Here is a 21,045-nt window from a genome sequence, read left to right as displayed (position 1 = left end):
AGAGTATTTATTCATTAGGCTCCGAAGAGCCAGATATTACAAACATGGGTCTCATGACCCAACATTCAGAGCATACAAGCAACAAGCACATGCGGAAGCTTAACTTGTCTGAGTACAGACAACTACAAATGAAAAAGGCTGAGAAGCCTGACTATCTACCAGATCCCGCCGAGGGCACAAGATCGTAGCTGAGGTAACAAGCTAAACGTCGAAGTCCACACAGCACTACTAGCGAGACTGACGTCTCTCTGCAAAACATAAAATAGGCAAACGTGAGTACAAATGTACCCAGCAAGACTTACATCAGAACTATCTACATATGCATCAGTATCAAAAGGGGGTGGTGGAGTTTAACTACAGCAAGCCAGCTTTGACTCAGTGGCTATCCTAAGCTACAATTGCAAGTAACTCTTTTGAGGTGGCGCACACGAGTCCACATATTCACCATATCAATACACCACTATGGATCCGCTCCCGTCTCCCTACGAGAATGCCATCCATAGCACTCACGCTTATCTTGCGAGTTTTAGAGTATCCACTTTCACTTGTCTATGAACTGTACAGGCAACCCAGAAGTCCTTTACCGCGGACACGGCTATTCGAATAGATCATATTAACCCTGCAGGGGTGTACTTCGTGACACACGCTCTCGCCACTTACCACCATGTACACGTCGTGTACCTCGGCAACCTTCAAGCGGAAGCCTGGCGAGGGAGTCGGCCACGACCTGACTAACCACACAAGTCTCTCGTCCAGGTTTATCGCCTATTCGGGTTCCATCCGCAAGGAGATCCGGCCGAGGTGTCGCTCACGGCCCCAAACGATGTGTGCAGGGTTCCCAAGCCCACCTCGATGGATGGATCTATGCTTGGTACACCGTGCCACGGTGCCTAGTCTGTCCCAAGCCCACCTGTACCGGGTACCACTTGGTAGACTACTAACACTACCTACAAACACCAGAAACTAGTTGCAACTCCTGGACAGAGATCAGGTTGATTAATAAGTCGAGAGGGGCACTTAAGCATTCCAATGCGTGGTAGTAGCTGTTTCATGGATCACAACCACAGGATTCTGTTCCTGAGGATGGCTGCAATGAGACAACCCACCATGTACTCCTACATGGCCTCTCACCGCTACCTTTACCAAATCGTGTTCACACACTTAGCTCACACACAGTAGGACATGTTCATCACCATTCCAACTCATCCCCGATGAATCAGACTCGACTCAACTCTAAGCAGTAGCAGGCATGACAATCAAGCATGAATGAGTAGGCACATCAGGGCTCAAACAACTCCTACTCATGCTAGTGGGTTTCATCTATTTACTGTGGCAATGACAGGTCATGCAGAGGATAAGGGGTTCAACTACCACAGCAACTAACAGATGAATCGTTGTTGTCCTAATGCAGTAAAAGAGAGCAGGAGCGAGAGAGTGGGTTGTATCGGAATGGACAAGGGGGTTTTTCTTGCCTGACACTTCCGAAGATAGTATAGCTCTTCATCGGTGTCATCGATCGCATCGTCGAAGCAACGTCTACTGAGAGGGGACAACACCGGCAAACAGAGAAGAAACACCATCAATGCAATGCACAAAATGATGCATGCTATGACATGGCAATATGAATGTGTTTTGAGCTAATGCAACTAGCAACATATTAAATGGCGTTGGTTTGAACCTTAGGTTCAAATTCAAACTTCATATGTGAGGGTTTAAATGCCTTTTATAAGATTTGGTCTAAACAGTAGCCAGATGGATAGATTGGATTTTTCTGATCATTTTTCATATATAATTTGTTTCATTTGGAGTTATGGTTGAATTACTATGAATTTTAGAAGTTTTAACTATTTTCTGGAATTTTCTGAATTATTTAAAAATCCGGAAAATCACTTACTGCGTCAGCATTCGGTCATGCTGATGTCAGCAGGTCAACATGCGCCGTCCAGGTCAAACCTGACCTGGGGGACCCACTGGTCAATGACACCATTAATTAACCGAGTTAATTAGCACTAAGTTAAATGTTAAACTAAGTTAATTAGGGCCTGGCCCACGTGTCACTGTCTAACTAACAAACTTAGGTTAATTAGCACTAAACCAGATTAGTTAGCGAGGTGGCCCCCACACATCAGTGACTTAGGCGGTCAAACCTGGTCAAGAAGGGGTCAACCTCACCGGTCAAACCGGTCAACCCGCCGGCGTTTAGCCGCCGGCGAGGCCAGACACGGCAGAGCGCGTCGGGATCCACCTACAGGGGCCCTTTTGGCGCGCAGACAGCAGCTACGGGAAGAGGGCGGGGTGGCGCATCCAACGGTGGCGGTGGCGGGAGCTGGGGTGGCCGGGAGTAGCGCCGGCGACGAGGTTTGCGGCGGCCGGAGTCGGCAGAGAGCGGGGACACGGTTGCGGTGGCCGTGGCGATGTGCGTTTAGCACCTACGGCATCTACGTGGTGCGGTGAGTACGATGGACGCATGCCCGGGACCAAATGGTCACCGGAGCAGCACCGGCAACGAGCGCGGGCGACGGTGGGGTTCGGTCTCCGGCGGAGCGACGGCTACAGCGTGCAAATGGAGCGCAGAGGAGGGGGGTTCGGGTCAGTGGCTCACGGCGAGTCGGACGAGCAGGTCGGCGAGCTCGGAGACGGTCCGGGGCGGGCGGTGCGGCGAAGGCGATCTCCGGCGGCCGGAGGTTGAAGAACAGCTCGGGTCGTCGCTTGGGGCGTTCGGCGTCGTCTGCGTCGACGGAGATGGCGATGGCGATGAGGCGGAGCTTGGGGGCGCGTCGGAGAGGCAAGGGGGTGGCGGTGGGTGCGGTGGCAGTGAGCGGCGGCGAGGGACACGTTCGGGTCCGAGGTGCGGAGCGAGAGAGAGGCGGGGAACGGGGACGCGAGCGAGAAGGTGGGTCTTGGGAACGTGCGTGGCGTCCCTAGCCAGCTCCAGGCGGTCGGCGGCAAGTAGGAGGAGGCGTGGCGCCTCGCACGCGCGTGCGCTGTCCCGCCTCTGCCTACTGGCAGAGGTTGGAGATGACTGGCACCAGGCCAGGTGGGCTGAGCCAGCACAGGTGAGGCCCAGGTGGGTTTCTCTCTCTCTCTCTCTCTCCTTTATTCTGTTTCAGTTTTCTATTCTATTTCTCTGTTTTGAATTAGTAAAAATACTAATTCATTTTGTAAAATCCTGAGAATAATTGTGGGCACTTTTGAAAATATTTCCAACAACCCTCAAATCATTTCAGAATAATTTGAGCATTTAGAATAATTATAGCATTTAAATGCCCAAATTCAAATACTTTATGATTTAATCCAATGATCCAAAATATTCCACAAAAATGTTCACTACTTTTGGTTTGGACTCAAAGCCTTGCCAAAATTATCAAACATTGATGAAGGCATTTTGGGTTCATTGAAAACATTTGAATTTGACCCTAGTTGAGTTCATTTGGTGCTAGGGTTTGTTCATCCCCATTTCAAATTTCAATAAATTTAGACATGATGCAAGCATATCTAGCTAGCCTAAGTGCATACCAGACTAGGGATGTGACAGCATTACTCCCCATGGGAAAGGCATATGAAACATATATAATTTCAGATTTATGACATTCAAGTCATTCAACCATTTACTTATAGGATATAAGTGAAGCACACGAGTAAATGACAAACTACTCCAAATAGATATAAGTGAAGATCAATGAGTTGTTAAAAAATTATGTAGCTATGTGAAGTCTCTCTCTCATTTAAGAATTTCAGATCTTGGTATTTTATTCAAACAGCAAGCAAAACAAAATAAAACGACATTCTAAGAATAGCAAACATCACGTGAAGAAGCAAAAACTTAGGATCAACCGATACTAACCGATAATTGTTGAAAAAGAAAGGTGGGATGCCTACCGGGGCATCCCCATGCTTAGATGCGTGAGACTTCTTGAAGTATTATCTTGGGGTGCCTTGGGCATCCCCAAGCTTGAGCTTTTGTGTCTCCTTAATTCCTCTCATATCACGGTTTCCTAAATCTCGAAAGCTTCATCCACACAAAACTCAACAAGGACTCGTGAGGTAAGTTACTAAAAACCTCGCTCCCGGAGGTTTCATTCCGTTTGGACTCCGTTTGATATTCCCTTTCTGCGAATCACTGAAACAAGGGAAAAAACAGAAACTGGCACTGGGCTCTGGGTTAATAGGTTAGTCCCAAAAATAATATAAAAGTGCATAATAAAGCCCATTAAACATCCAAGATGGATAATATAATAGCATGAATACTTCATAAATTATAGATACGTTGGAGACGTATCACACCACCTCCCGCCTTCGGGCCGCGGTGGCGGAGCGGGTGATGGACACGGTGGCCGGCAGTGGGGTGGTGTCCACAACGGCCACCTCCCGCCTTCGGGCCGCGGCGGCGGAGCGGGCGATGACCCTGGCTTTCGACGGTGGTGTGGTGGCAACGGCGGCCGGCAACATCTGCCGACGGGCACCGGGGGCGGAGCGTGCGGTGGGTGTTCTGCGCACACCCAACAGGGACGCTACGCGCACTACATTACGCCCGGGACTGTGCCACCGCCGCAGTGTAGCCTCCCAGCTGGAGCTACCCTCTAATGATGGCGGAGTGGCTGAGTGACGATGACGGACCGGTGGCATTGGCGATTGTGGGAGAAGCAGAAGAGATAAGCTACAGCGAGGGAGGGGAAAATGCTACACAGGACTCGCCGGCAGTGAGGGTTTTTATAGCAGGCCGGTAAGCATTGGGATTTTGGGGGATTTCACCGAGTTGGGCGGGAAGCTTGCGCTGGAACCTGCGAGGTTGTGCGGGAACGGGCTCACCGACGATTCATTGGCGCCACCGTTTGGCCAAAAGAACGCCCCGTGCGTTGCGCAAGCTTGCGCTGTAAGCCGTTTGCGGCAGCGGGGTGACAAGACGTGCGAGAGGAGGACGAAAGGCCACGTACACATACGATTAATAAAAAAATGTTTGCGATTTAATTACCTACTATACCCCCGTCCTGGTTTATAAGTATGATTTAACTAATAAAATACGAATGCATGTCGCCAAAGATTATATATTTGGATTCATATTTGAACATAGTTTCCAATTATATAATTTTTATAACATGCACTAATATTTTGTTGGTTAAATTTGAGGGAAAAGTATGGCACAAAATATAAAGGGGACTATAGACTAGACGGAGGTGGTAGCACACCGCCGCTCTCTACGCAGCGACGCAATTGTCGGTCGGCTTGTAGGCGACCATTTCCTGCGTGTTCAACTGCTCTATGCGTGTGGTTGCTTACGGTTCAGGCGGCCGCGGCACGCTCTACTCTCGTGTCCCTCCGGGTGCTCTGCCCTTGTCCGTCCACGCGCGCTGCCAGTGTTTGGGGCCGACACACGATCACGCATGTTCGTGTGCATGCGGTTGCGTCGGGTGCGGTGTGACGATGCAGTTACCCGCTGCAAAAACTGCCATGCGGACGCTCAGAGAATCCAGGCCGCCCGGCCCCCATTTATTCCTACTTCCGTTTACCTTATATCTCTCGCTTCACACAACACAATAAGCACACCCATGATGACGCATACAGAGAGGACATCCGGCGGTTCCAATGGCGCTCCCCGTGGCTCTAATGTCGCTCCCAGTGGTCGACGATGACAACAGCGGGCAGTTCACCATGCATCACGTAGTGGACACCCACGTGAGGGGGAAGGACCTCTCGGTGGTGTGCACGAACGATCCGGTCTCGGTGGAGAGATCCATCCAAACTATGGAGCAGTTCCTTGCCGAGGACAAGTACCGAGTGGTCGGCTTATACCTCAAGTACACCATCGGTCGTGCCGGGCACGATCAGAAGGTTGCCGTCGCCCAGTTGTGCATGCGACATGACGTCCTCGTCTACCACTACCACCTTGCCACAAGGCCTTGCGAGCGTTTCTCCAGGTTTATCAACAGCTGCGACTACAGTTTCGCTATGGTGGACACCACCAACGATCTTAAAGCGCTCAAGGTTTCGGACTTGAAATGCCCGAATCTTGTCAACATCCAGCACCACTACAAGGCTGGGGCAGCGACAAAAACAAACTGAACTCCCTGGTTGACCTCGCCTCGGCCATCATCGACCCCTACTACATGAAGATGAAGAATGAGAGCAATAAGGACAAGAACGCCTGGCACAGTGTGTGGCATGAGAGACTGGATGAACAACATGTCAAGTACGCGGCCATGGACGCGTACACAAGCTACGAGATGTACAGGCGGATCATTGACATGAGGAAGTGTCTTCTTCCTGCCCCAGACGAGGGATTGAGCCACAGAGCAGTGGCGGGAGCGTCACAAGAAGTAGATGACTAGACGATCGTTTCTCCTACTTTAGAATGAATGCAATTGTTTATTGAGGTGTGTGCGAATGATCTGTATAGTCACTTATGTAATTGGATGTTTATTTCAGTCCAATTACATAAGTGACTATACAGATCACACACATTTCTGATTACGGACCTGTTTGCCGCGTATCACACACATCTTGTTCAGTTGAACCGTTTCCATTGTGTTGCCTAATCACACACGGTTCATCCTAGTGAACGTATGCTGTATATCACACACGCCTTCATCTGGCTGCCCGTTTCTTTTATTCCTCCTTATCCCAAACAGTTAACTGAACTGAACCGTATGCCCTGCATCGCACACGCAACTAAAATCTGAACCGTGTTTGATGCATCCGTCATCGCAAACGTTTTGCACCTTTTTTGACCATTTTTTACACACCGTTTGCGATTATGGCATCGCACACAGTTTTGTCGAAGGGTCTTTGATCGTAATGTCATGTTTGGACCATCCTGCAGTAGTGCAGTATCCATGGCTTCTTCTTCATATTCTACTATCAAGTCTGCATATGCTCGGTTCAACCGTGACATCCTCTTCATATTTGATTCAATGACTGCTCTGGCCTTAATGTCAGTGACTGGTCTCTTCGAAGAAGATGAAGTAGTAATTTTCTTCGAGATCTTAGTATGACGATCCATTCAAGTAAAACCACTGCAGTGAAGATATTTCCATATGCTGCTAGTTTTTCCTTCCCAACCAGGGCAATCAACGATGACATGGCCATGTAGTTCGCATTTGAAGCACTTCATATCTTTCGGAGGCAAACGACTTCTTGATGATTCTGGTGCATGGAATTCTTCATCATTGACGAGATAAAGATTGTGTCTCTTAAGATCATTCAGTCGTTGTGTGAGCATTTCAAGTTCTTGAGTGATGGAGTGTTGATTTTCGACATCTTCTTCTTCTTCTTCGGAACTGCTATAATGTGAGAGAATTTGTCCTTCACCTTCCGAAGAGGATTCTTGATTCGATGTTTCCAGCTCCATCTTTTCTTCGTGGATTGACAACAACATCATGATCTCAACATACTGAAGTTCTTCATAGCCAGGTCTTTGTTTCATTTTAGACACAGCGAGATCAAAGGATTCGTCAAGAGCACTCAGAAGCTTTTTGACTACATATGTATGAGTGATATCAGTTACCCCTAGTTGGTGTAGTATTTCAACAATGTTTGTCAATCGATCAGTGAGTTTCGTAACACTCTCCTTGCACAGGCTTCTAAATCCAGTGAACATGGCCCGAAGCATTTTGATGTGAGGATCAGATCGGGCAACGAGATCTACATGAGCACTGTTAAGAGCATCCAACATTTGCTTCGCGGTGTTGAGCCCGTGAAACCAAAGGAAAATGTCTTTTGATAGACTGCCACGTATGATATCTTTTGCTTGAGCATCCAACTGTAGATTTCCCTTGTCATCAGAGGACATATTGTCTTGTTGCTGAATGGTGTATCCTTCTTCCACAATCTGCCAGAGATCATAGTTGACAGCTTGAATTTTGATTCTCATTCATTCTTTCAAGTACAAATAGTCATTTCCATCAAAGATGGGAAACCTTCCAGAGTGCAAGGATCTACCTGCAAGCGACATACTCAAAACTCCAAGGACGTTACACCTTTAATAAATAGAGATAGGGAGTACCTACTCTGATACCAATTGTTAGGACCGAGAGTATATTGAACGGAGTGGGGGTGAATGGGAGATTCAAAATTTCTTTCAAAAGCTTTGAAACTCAATTCACACACCGCAGTAGAATAGATTATTGATAGAAATTCATTGAATTAGATTTCTTTGTCAGAGGCATATTCATCGAGAAAAGCATTTACAATGGAGCGAGCTTGATTGATAATAGGTTTAACTACGATGAGAGTTGTACAACAAGCAAACAAGTGCAACATAATGAAACAAAACATAATAATCGCTGAATGAAACACAATCTTTAGGGTTACTCCATTTAACAAGGATACAGATAGAAGATGTAGGAATTAGGACGAAGATAATGAAAAGATTTGACACTATAACACAAAATAAAAGACACAGAACAGAGGAGAGATCAGAGAATCTAATGGCACTGAGCACGAATGGAAATTACTGAAAGAATTGCAGTAGAGTAGATATAACCAGTGGTGCTCGATAGCGACAAGAGATTTGGTAGACCAGTTCACCCTTCTGCCAAAGGGCTACGTCTGGTTGGAGGGGCTGTGACTTAACACGGAAGATAAACTCTCTTCACCCTATTCTCCTTCAACACAGACCTAATCAGACTCAGGTTGATTTCACTTGTGGTAGATCCTTGTCGGCGATCTCCAAAACTTCGGTCAACCTACGCGAACCATCGTCACTCTTGGTTGCTAAAGATCAATCTCGGTGAAGACAACAACTCTTCATCACTCGAAGCCAAACCTATCCCTCTAGAGAGTGTGCAGCTCCCAAGAGTAACAGGCACAAGAACTCTTACTCGGAACTGCTGTGATGCTAAACCACTATCTAAGTTTGGGCTCTTGGTTTTCTCTCGGTGGATCTTAAACTCAAATCACTCAGAGAGGGGTTGCTCAAATCAATCTTCTCAGAAATCTCAAGCGGAAGAGCCAATGGATTACTATGGAGCGGGGTGGCTATTTATAGCCGTAGCCTTCCCAGATGGGAAATGACCAAATTGGACATCGGCCTCAGCCAATGGCCGAACGACACGATTCCAACGGTCGGATATGAGCACAACGGTAATATTCCTTGCGGAGCAAGAAATGCTAACTCCTTGGTCCGAGGCAAATCTCTTGCAGCGAAGAAGATCACAGTCTCTTGCTGGCAAGTATTTACTCGGAGCACAAAGAGATTTCTCTCGCATCTTCCGTAGGTTGTAGCTAAGCATCACAACTGATCTAAGCAACGAGAACCTATACCCCTCTTAATAGTACGGAGGCCCTATGACTCAAAAGACTGAAAGAAGAAAAAAAATTGAATACTACGTCTTCATTTTGTCTTCGACTTCAATCACAGAAGTCAATTTCTTCGGATGATAGTATCGAGACAGAAAGCTTTGCTATCTCAGCTAATCTTTCGAGGGGTCGATTTCTTCACATTAATCTTGTCGACTCTATCTCTTCATGAGATATGGCTCATTCTTCTATGCAACATAGATGTGCTTCGGTGAAGTTCCTCGAACTCAGCATCGGAGACAGTATTCTCTTTGGTTGTGTATGGACTTTTCTCTCTGTGTGCACTAGCAAACACATTAGTCCATACATGTTTCTGTCAACAATCTCCAACACCCAAGGTAGGCAGATATTGCACCAACAGACCCTTCGACCAAACTGTGCACGATGCAATAATCCCAAACGATGGTGTAACAAAACTGTCAAAATGATATGAAACATTTGCGATGGTAGAGACATCAAACACGTTTCAGATTATAGTTGAGTGTGCGATACGTGTCACATAGTTCACTCGCATGAGTTGTTTGCGATGAGCATAACAACATGATTAATGAAATGAAGGTGTGCGTGATATACGGCATATAGTTCACTCGGATGAACTGTTTGTGATTAGGCAACACAAAAGAAATGGTCAGCCAAATCAAAGGTATGTGCGATATACGGCATATAGTTCACTTGGATGAACTGTTTGTATTGAGCCAAGAGAACAGAAACGGTTCAACTTAACAAGATGTGTGTGGTATGCGGCAAACAGGTCTGTAATCATAAATGTGTGCGAAGAACGAAAATAACACATACGATTATTGCTAATAAGCCGTGTGTGTTGTGGGCAAACACGTCCTGGTATACAACTATTAGCGATTGATGAATTCATCACCGACGGTTTCCCTATTATGGTCCGTGTGCGATGTGATTGCATATAGAACAACAACATATATACTAATAAGGACATGATTGCACAATCAAATTAAACGTCCAATTACGTAGCCTTGGGTGAGCAATGTGCCCGCATGCGTCGTGCTAGCTTGTTGTTCCTTCTATGCTAAGTTTCCATTACTTGATGGCGTTTTATGAACACGCCACCGTTTCTCGCCATTTCCTTGATCAGTTTCTTGCCGCCACCCAGCGATATTGCGCATAAACCTAGGTGGTGCGCGACGCATCGAGGCAACAAGTGCAGCCTATAGCACATACAACTTTTCCAAGCATGCCAACCCACCGAAGCGCCGCCTCTGCCATCAACCTCCTCGACGAGGAAAATGAGAAGGCGCCATGGCCCGTCGAGGCCGAGGCGCTCCCCGGCAACACGATGGACGACGCCGTGTTGCGTGTCATCGCCATGGTTGAGTAGAACCTTGGCGCACGACGCTTCAGCACCGCGGATCAAGATAGGCATGTCAGAGTCGAGAGGCTGCAGCTCGCCGCACAACATGTTCGATTGTGCGCCGCACAACAAGCTAGGCGCGTCCGCACCGATAGGCTGTGGCTCGCCACACAGTGAGACCGTTGGAGCTCTGCAGAGCGAGAGGCGCGGTGCGCCACACATCAAGAGTTGATCCATCGGCGCTTGCCTGCTGTCGACAGGGCGTCGCAGTTGGGTGCATGACCCGTCAGTAACCCCGCCAGGACTGGGCAGAGGCTGTTTGCACCATACTTGCACCACAGGCCGGCCACGCCGTACTTGCACCGGACGCCCACCGCGTTGTTCAAATGGGTCTTGCCATTTGCCTTGTCCGCGGCCCGCTCGATGCCAACGCGCTGGTCACTAGGCTCAACCGCCTCCTTGGCCCGTGTCCACCTAGGTGCAGTAGAGAAACATGGTCGTCGCATCCTTGAGATGGTGATCTCCAATGAAATAGCCAACTTGCAGCTCGAGATTATGCCCCAGATGTATCACGAGCATGTCGACCGCTTGGACGAACGCCTACACGAGTTCAGGCAGAGCCAAGAGCTACCATAGGCAAGGGCTGCTAGTCATGGACGTGTTTTATTTTGTTGAGTCATTTCGACGTGGATCACTATGTATTCACAACAATCATAATATTACTCTGTTTATTGCTCTGTTTCAATGTGTGTACTCTGTTTTCTGTTCTTATATGTTCTGTTTCAATGTGTATATATATGCTTTCCATTCTATATATGTGGATAATAACAGCTAGATACAAATTAGTATACGAAAATAGATAGAAAATGGAATTCATAATTTATATTAATTGTTCATTAGTTAATCATGGAATATATAAAATATCATCACATATACATGATGATCCTTTAACTACTATGTACAATGCATAAAAATGAAAACGAACAATACTAAAACTAATAATCCCTCCTTACGGTGGCAGTATTTCGGCTTCCCCTCGCCAGCAGCTCCCTGGTGCACGGCGTCTTTCCAGCGCGGAGGCAGTACTCCGCCTCCTCCACCTCGCAGTGCTTGACGTATCAATCTGCCTCTTGCTGGCGGACGTGCGTGAATGATCTTGCCATTTCGTTGGGCGCCCACCGGAGCTCCTCGTCGGTGGCATGCTGGAGCTTATCGGCCCACCTCCATGCAGCGATGAGGTGCCTAGCGCCTTTAGCCTTCCCAGCGAAGTACCCATCTTCGTACACCTCCTCTGGACGTCGACGCGCCCGCCCCCAAAGCTCCATCGCCTCCTTTTTCTAGGCGGCCTCATGGGCTTCACAGACCGCCTGGTACCTGGCTTCCTCCTCCGCCATCTCCTTCTTGAATGCCACTTGCCTGGCTTTCTCAGCTGGCAGCAGCGACTTCCATAGACAAAGATTGTACTGGCCCCAAAACCACTCCAAAGTTGGGGTCCGACATAACCTAGTCCGGCGGCGCATAGGGGTCCTCCTCGTCGCTGCTCTTCGACTAAACATCCTCGGGGGGGGGGATTTGTGAGTGTGTGTGTGTGTGTGAGAGAGAGAGAGGGCGAGCGAGGGGAGGATGTAGATGAGAATGTAGGCAGGATGACATGACCAAGGTAGTATTTATTGGCAGCCGGAATCTAAATTGAAGGGAACTGTACACACGCCGGTCGCTGGAATTTACGAGTACTGTAGTTTGAATTGCACACGATTCCCGCAGTAAATGCCGTGTTTGAACTTAATAGCTGACGGTTTCCAATACAGAACCGCGTCTAATTAATAACCCGCGCCACTCACCTTCCAAACCTCGAGGCACGAAATAGAGTGCCAATCGTGTGGGGCCTGGTTGTCTAGCCAGATATTTACATTTTCTTTCCTCATATAAGGCACGAATGCTTATTTTGTGTTACCATGGCACTCCATGCTTGTGTCCAAGACGTGACACCAATATTTTGAAAATTCCTTCTGATTTACTGCACATGGAATTAACTCACACACAAGTACACAAATATGATTTTTCAAACCGTTATTGTTAGTTGTTACATGTACATCTAGTTCAAATTTGAATTACGGTCATTAAATGGCTAGAAAAAAACTTAAATGTCTTTAACAGGTCAAATGACCCCTGAAATTTTCCAAATTTTGACATGACAGTTGTATTAGTGCACGTTAGCGCTAGAAAAAGTTTGAAGGCCATAAGAGGAAGCTATCATCGGTTCGTCATCAAACATGCATTGTTCCCTCTCGGAACGATGAGCCTTCCAGTGAGTTGCTCTAGTTTGTGAGGGGTGTGTGTCCAAACTTTCGTCCAACAGGCCAATTTTTTACCACAGCATCTTGGTGCCATGCCATTATGTGAAGCAAGGTTTCATGTATTTCTGATCATTTTTTAATTTTTTGGAATTTAAATGCCATGGCACTCCATGCTTGTGTCCAAGCCATGACACCAATATATTTGAAAATTCCTTTTAATTTAGCGCACAAGGAATTAACTCGCACACAAGTACACATATATGATTTTTTAAATCGTTATGGTTAGCTGTTGCATGTACATGTAGTTCAAATTTGAATTACGACCATTAACTGGCTACAAAATCACTTAAATGTCTTAAAAAAGTCAAATGACCCTTGAAATGTTCCAAATTTTGACATGACAGTTGTATTAGTGCACGTTAACTATAGAGAAAGTTTGAAGGCCATAAGAGGAAGCTATCATCGGTTCGTCATCAAACATGCATTGTGCCCACTGGATCCACGAGCCTTCTAGTGAGTTGCTCCGGTTTGTGAAGGGTGTGTGTCCAAACTTTTGTCAAACAAGCCAATTTTTTAGCACACCATCTTGGTGCCATGCCATTATGTCAAGCAAGGTTTCATGCTTTGTGTCCAAGTCATGACACCAATATGTTTGAAAATTCCTTCCAATTTACAACACATGGAATTAACTCGCACACAAGTACACAAATATGATTTTTCAAACCGTTATGGTTAGCTGTTGCATGTACATGTAGTTCAAATTTGAATTACGGTCATTAAATGGCTAGAAAATCACTTAAATGTCTTAAAAAGGTCAAATGACCCCTAAAATTTTCCAAATTTTGACATGACAGTTATATTAGTGCACTTTAACGGTAGAAAAAGTTTGATGGCCATAAGAGGAAGCTATCGCCGGTTGGTCATCAAACATGCATTGTGCCCTCTTGGAACCATAAGCCTTCTAGTGAGTTGCTCCGGTTTGTGAGGGGTGTATGTCCAAACTTTTCTCAAACAGGCCAATTTTTTTACCACACCATCTTGGTGCCAGGCCATTACGTCACGCAAGGTTTCATGTATTTCTGATATTTTTTTGAATTTTTTAGAATTTAAACGCCATGGCACTCGATGCTTTGTGTCCAAGCCGTGACACCAATATGTCTGAAAATTCTTTCCAATTTACTTCACATGGAATTAACTCACACACAAGTATACAAATATGTTTTTTAAACCATTATGGTTATCTGTCGCATGTACATGTAGTTCAAATTTCATTACGGTTATTAAATGGATAGAAAATCACTTAAATGTCTTAAAAAGGTCAAATGACCCCTGAAATTTTCCAAATTTTGACATAACAGTTGTATTAGTGAACGTTAACGGTAGAAAAAGTTTGAAGGCCATAAGAGGAAGCTATCGCCGTTTGGTCATCAAACATGCATTTTGCCCTCTTGGAACCACGAGCCTTGTAGTGAGTTGCTCCGGTTTGTGAGGGGTGTGTGTCCAAACTTTCGTCATACAAGCCAATTTTTTTACCACACTATCTTGGTGCCATGCCATTACGTCAAGCAAAGTTTCATGTATTTCTGATATTTTTTGAATTTTTTGGAATTTAAATGCCATGGCACTCGATGCTTTGTGTCCAAGATGTGCCACCAATATGTTTGAAAATTCCTTCCAATTTACTGCACATGGAATTAACTTGCACACAAGTATACAAATATGAATTTTCAAACCTTTATGGTTAGCTGTTGCATTACATGTAGTTCAAATTTGAATCATGGTCAATAAATGGCTAGAAAATCAATTAAATGTCTTAAAAAGGTCAAATGACCCCTGAAATTTTCCAAATTTTGACATGATAGTTGTATTAGTACCGCAAATTTTTTGTACATTTAAAACACCATCCGTTGCCACTATACTCCAAATTCGTCTTTCAGAGCTAATACAAAACATCAACAACATCACATGCAGTTTGTTGTAGGAACTGTTTGCGATGAAAATTCGTGGGTCTATAGTCTTCCTCCATAAGCTTATCGGCTTCGTCTGCTCTAGTGCTGATCACCCCTAAATCCACGAATCCTCGATCCCCATTCCTGCAAATCCTTCTTGCAAAGAATGACACCATGGAAACGCTTCGTGAGGGCCCGTACGATGGCCGCGTCCTCCCTGAGCGCCGCCGCTGTGCCGAGAGCACGGTCGCATCCGCCGAGAGGGCGTCTGCGGCAGTTGACAGGGCAGCTCCAGCAGCCGAGACGGCTGCAGCAGCTGCTGCTACGGGGGTTGCAAACTCTGAGAGCGCTCGAGCTGCCGTCCGTGCCGCCGATGTCGCCCTGGCCCGGTTCGAGGCCATCCATGCCAAGATCGAGGACAGACACGCCAAGATATTCCAGGCCACCTCGAAATCCATCATGCAACCCACGTCGGAAAAGGCGGCGGAGGCCATGGAGCACCTGCTTCCTCATGAGATCGCTGAGCAGGAGGTGGAGATGCATCGACGGAGATAGAGGAGCGCCGAGACGAGGAGTTGCGCGTGGCTGAGGACGAGGTAGAGAAGATCCTGTCCGTCGAGGAATCGGCGGTGGAGTACCAACACGAGCTCTGGCGCAACCACTACTATGAGTACTACGACCTTGAGGGCGACGTTGAGGACGAGGACGAGGTCGACTTCAGTCGGGGCATAGGGTGGGGTTGGTCGACAAGTCATCAACGTCTCATCTTACACCAGCGAGGCATAGGGCGGCAGCTTTGTTATAATAATGTGTACTTAGCCTTTATCTATAATGCTGGTCTTTTGTTAGAGCAATGTTTAGGTCAACTGGATCTGTTTAATTACTAAAGTTGCTCGATTCAGTAAGTGTGGTCTATGCGCCGTAGGCTCTTTTGTGTGCCCAAATTAGCAAGCGATATTAAATTATGCAATGACGTGGATGAGGACATTACCAGGGAAATTTCTACCAAAATTTGAATGATCAAACTCATAGCATGCGCGCAAAGCCGATGCTGCTTGAACTATGTCGGTATTTCCCCAAAGAGGAAGGGATGATGCAGCACATCGACGGTAGGTATTTCCCTCAGTGATGAGATCAAGGTTATTGAACCAGTAGGAGCACCACGCAACACCGCGTGAACGGCTCATACTCACAAAGAACAAATACTTGCAACCCGATGTAAGAGAGGGGTTGTCAATCCCTCACGGGTAAAAAGATAGGTAAAATTGTAGTAGATTGGCTAAATAAATCCCGCGGGAACGCGAGATAAAATAAATAACAATAAATTGCAGCAAGGTATTTTTGTGTTTTTCGATTAATAGATCTGAAAATAAAAGCAAATAAAAATAGACCACGAAGGTAAATATAATAAAGAAGAGACCCGGGGCCCGTAGATTTCACTAGTGGCTTCTCCCGAGAAAAATAGCATATGGTGGGTAAACAAATTACTGTTGGGAAATTGATAGAACTTCAAATAATCATGACGAAATCCAGGCAATGATCATTATATAGGCATCACCTCCAAGATTAGTAGACCGACTCCTGCCTGCATCTACTACTATTACTCCACACATCGACCGCTATCCAGCATGCATCTAGTGTATAAAGTTCATGGAGAAACGAAGTAATGCAACAAGAACGATGGCATGATGTAGACAAAATCTATTTATGTAGAAATAGACCCCATCTTGTTATCCTTAGTAGCAACGATACATACGTGTCGGTTTCCTATCTGTGACTGAGATCAAGAACCGTAAGATCGAATCCATCACAAAACACCTCTTCCCATGGCAAGAAAAATCGATGTAGTTGGCCTAATTAAACCAAAGATTCGAAGAAGAAATACGAGGCTATAAGTAATCATGCATATAAGAGATCAAAAGACTCAAATAACTTTCATGGATAAAAACATAGATCTGATCATAAACTCAAAGTTCATCAGATCCCAACAAACACACTGCAAAAAAGAGTTACATCAAATAGATCTCCAGGAGACCATTGTATTGAGGATCAAAACAGAGAGAGGAAGCCATCTAGCTACTAACTACGAACCTGTAGGTATACAATGAACTACTCAAGCATCATTAGAGAGGCACCAATGAGGATGATGAACCCCTCCGTGATGGTGTCTAGATTGGATCTGGTGGTTCTGGAACTTGCGGCGGCTGGAATTGATTGTCGTCGAATCCCCTAGGGTTTCTGGAATATTGGGGTATTTATAGAGCAAAGAGGCAGTACGGGAGGCCACCGAGGTGGGCACAACCCACCTGGGCACGCTTGGGCCCCCAGGCGTGCCCTGGTGGGTTGTGCTCCCCTTGGATCCGCCTCTAGTACTTCTCTGGCTCAACAGGTGTCTTCTCATCCAGAAAAAATCTCCAAAAAGTTTCACTGTGTATTGACTCTGTTTGGTATTGATTTTCTGTGAAGTAAAAAACAAGAAAAAACACCAACTGGCACTAGGCACTATGTCAATAGGTTAATCCCAAAAAAATGATATAAAGTTGCCATAAAATGATTGTAAAATATCCAAGAATGATAATATAACAGCTTGGAACAATAAAAAATTGTAGATATGTTAGAGACGTATCTGCATCCCCAAGCTTAATTCCTGCTCGTCCTTGAGTAGGTAAATGAAAAAAACAAAAAAAAATTATGTGGAATGCCGGCTAACATGTTCATCGCATATTATTTTCTTTGTAGCATGGACATTTGGACTTTTATATGATTCAAAGCAATAGTCTAGTTTTGACATGAAGATTTCAATACTCAAGCATATTAACGAGCAACTATGTCTTTCAAAATATCAACACTAAAGCAAGTTATCCATAGCCCATTATGCTCAATCATTAATCCATTCATGAAACACACTCGCATATTAGCTACACCCAATGATCAAGTACGATCATAGTGCGCCTTAGTTGGTGCTTTATAAGAGAAGATGGAGACTCAAAATAAAAATTACATAAAGTAAATACAAAGGCCCTTCGCGGAGGGAAGTTGGGATTTGTAGAGGTGCTAGAGCTCATAGCGAAAAAGATAGAGATAAAAACATTTTGGGTGGCATGCTTTTCCTGTCAACAAAAATGATCGAGTATTTCCCAATACTTTTCGTGCTAGATATATCATAGGCGGTTCCCAAACAGAAAATATAGTTTATTCCTTTTTCCACCATATTTCACTTTCCATGGCTAACCGTATCCACGGGTGCCTTCCATACCAACACTTTCCAAGCAATTTATTATTTGACAACATAAAGTAAATTAATTTTTCATTTCGGGACTGGGCATTCCTTTGTTGTACTCTTGTGCAATGACAAGTGAATAAACACTCATTGTCGGGGTTCAAGAACGACACCTATGGGATCACAGGGAATCCCTACTACGGTTGGCGGGGCGCGGGGATGTGCAAAGAGCGGGTTTAAAAGATCAACACGGGGGAATTTTATCCAAGTTCGGGCCGCAAACGATGCGTAATACCCTATTCATGCTTTGGTGTATAATTGGTGTTCTTGAGCTCTTGAACTAGCTGCCGTGCATCCCTAGCCCAAAAAGTCTGAATCCTTCCTCAGTACGCCTCGGGCCTCCTTTTATACGTCAAAGGGGTCGCCACAGTGGCACACAGGAGGTGGAAAGTATGTACAATGTACAATTCTATCTCTGACATCGTGGGACAAAACGCATTTAATACACCGCCGACGTGTCCTCTTGCTTTATCGGGGACAAAAAGGAAGCTCGTCTTGTCTGTCGCCGCCTCGCCTCGCTTTGACGCAAGTCATAGCTGATGAGGCATGCAGCGCCACGCTGGCTGGCTGGCTGTTGCGCTGGTGCAGTGGCAGGGTCTTGACGAAGATCTGCATGCCACCAAGCAGGTGCTTGCCTGGTTGGCCTAGAAGCATCATGCTGCCATGTAGGTGTGTGCCTAGTTGGCAGGCTGGCTGCTGCGTCGGAATGGCCATGGGGCAGCGAAACCTTGGTAAGCGCGGGCCTGGTTGTGGCCCCGCAGATGCCCCCGGCAAGGGTCTTGCTGGGGTCTTGCGGGCGTCCCCGACAAGGGTCTTGCCGGGGGACTTCGTCTTCTGGTTCTCATCTAGTCTTGCAGGCCTTCAGTCTTCACAAAGATCTGCATGCCACCATGCAGGCGCCTCCTGAGCCTTGGTTCCAATGTTGTCGATGGTGCCGGAACTCTCAGGCTCAAGGGTGGCGGTCTTGCTGGTGTTGGGTAAGTTGACCCGGCAAGGCTCTTGCTGGGGCAGCGTAGGTCGTCCACGGCAAGGCTCTTGCCGGGGGGAAACCCACCTTGCCCCTTCACTCTTCGCACCCCTGGCTTCAGCGCTGCTCTGGTAGTCTTGTTCCCCGCTTCCTCTGCCCTGCCAAGCATGGCCGCAAGTGTGGCTACAACTGCCCATGCACAAGTAAAGGGGTACAGAAGGCCCCTACTTTTGTACACCAACAGGAGCCCCCGGGCCTGGGCCACACATAAGCGCGACGTGTTGTTGGGCCAGGCCCAGAATGGTGCGCGGGCATGTGTGGCAGAGTTTTAACTGCGGTAACTTCCTTTGACAGTTGCGCTTCCCCACGACCCGTGTTGAATGCGTGATGTGGGAGTCGTGCGTGGGGCGGTTGCAGCGTGCTTGCGTCACCCCACCATAAAATAGTAAAGAGGCAGTCCGCATCCCCCCATAAAAACAGAGGAAGCCGCAGGGGCACGGCTCATTTACTAAGTCGACTTGGGTTGTGGCCATCATGGCGCCCGCGCCCCACAATCACGGGGCACGAAATGGCCGTTCCACTTGCCATCCGAATTTTGGCTTGTCTGCCACGTGTCCCCCATGCCTCGGGGAGGGTAGGTGGTGGACACGGAGGGAACGAGCTTTAATGCCGAGGTGGGGTGGACGGGTGCCGCTGATTGGAGCAGTGGCTCAGTCCTAACTCCTCGCGCCCCCGGTGGCTGGATTGGTTGATTGGGGCGGCCGCCATCAGGCTCGCTCGGCCCCATCCCCCTATAAAAAAGGGAGAGGGACATCGTTTTTCCGCATTCGTCTTCTTCCAGTTTGATCCCTTCTGTCGGGGATATACCCCATTGTATGACCCGGCCGGATATATGACCTGGCTGGACTTGGCGACTCACTGGCAACCTACCCGGACCTGGCGGTTTACGCACAATTTTCCTAATATTGCGACTCACTGGTGACCCGACGGGTGGGTCAGACGGACGACAAGGCCCAAGGCCCAGACGACCGGCTCATGTTATGGTGGGCCGGCTTAAGAGAAAAGCATAAGGAATACTCCCTCACAATCATGACCCGGTGTCTATAACAGTCATGACCCGAAGTCATCAGTTTTTATAACCCGGTGATTTTAGGAAATCATAACTCAACAAGTTCTACAAGCCGGCTGAATATCAGTTGAATATTTCAAAGTCAATATTTTTGTCAAGTCAGAGCATTGAAGGCCGACGCGAAGGGATTCTTTATTCACAATATTTCTTCTACAAGCGAATTGATTATAAAGTTGGTCTATTGACCCGGACTTTCTAGAAGAAGGAAATAACAAGGATTTAAGGACGATCAGGTGCCGGCTTACAAGAATATTTAGCCCGGAGTACAACCTGTCAAGTTTGTTCTTGTGTTTATGTTGCAGATCAGTTTAACATGGATAAATCCAAATTAAATTGGGGGCTAATGTCGGGGATATACCCCACGGTATGACCCGGCCGGAGTATATGACCCGGTTGGACTTGGCGACTCACTGGCAACCCACCCGGACCTGGCGGTTTACGGACAACCCGCCTAATATTGCGACTCACTGGTGACCCGGCGGGTGGGTCAGACGGAGGACAAGGCCCAGACGACCGGCTCATGTTATGGTGGGCCGGCTTAAGAGGAAAGCGTAAGGAATACTCCCTTACAAAGGAAGACTCCCTTACAAAGGAAGCAAGACTAGGACTCCACTTGTAATAGATTAATCCTAATCCTACTAGGACTAGTCATGTAACCCGCCCCTTCAACATATATAAGGAGGGGCAGGGCACCCCAAGAGGGACAGAAAATAATCGCTAAGGCTAGACACAACTAAAGGGGAGCCGGCTTATGCGGCGACTCCCTCATGAGCATAATGAGATCTAGCCACAAACAACATGTAGGGCT

This window comes from Aegilops tauschii, chromosome 3 (assembly GCF_002575655.3).
Source record: "Aegilops tauschii subsp. strangulata cultivar AL8/78 chromosome 3, Aet v6.0, whole genome shotgun sequence".
NCBI lineage: Eukaryota > Viridiplantae > Streptophyta > Magnoliopsida > Poales > Poaceae > Aegilops > Aegilops tauschii.
The sequence above is the reverse complement of the archived record's forward strand: the minus strand, read 5'-3'. Positions refer to the sequence as shown.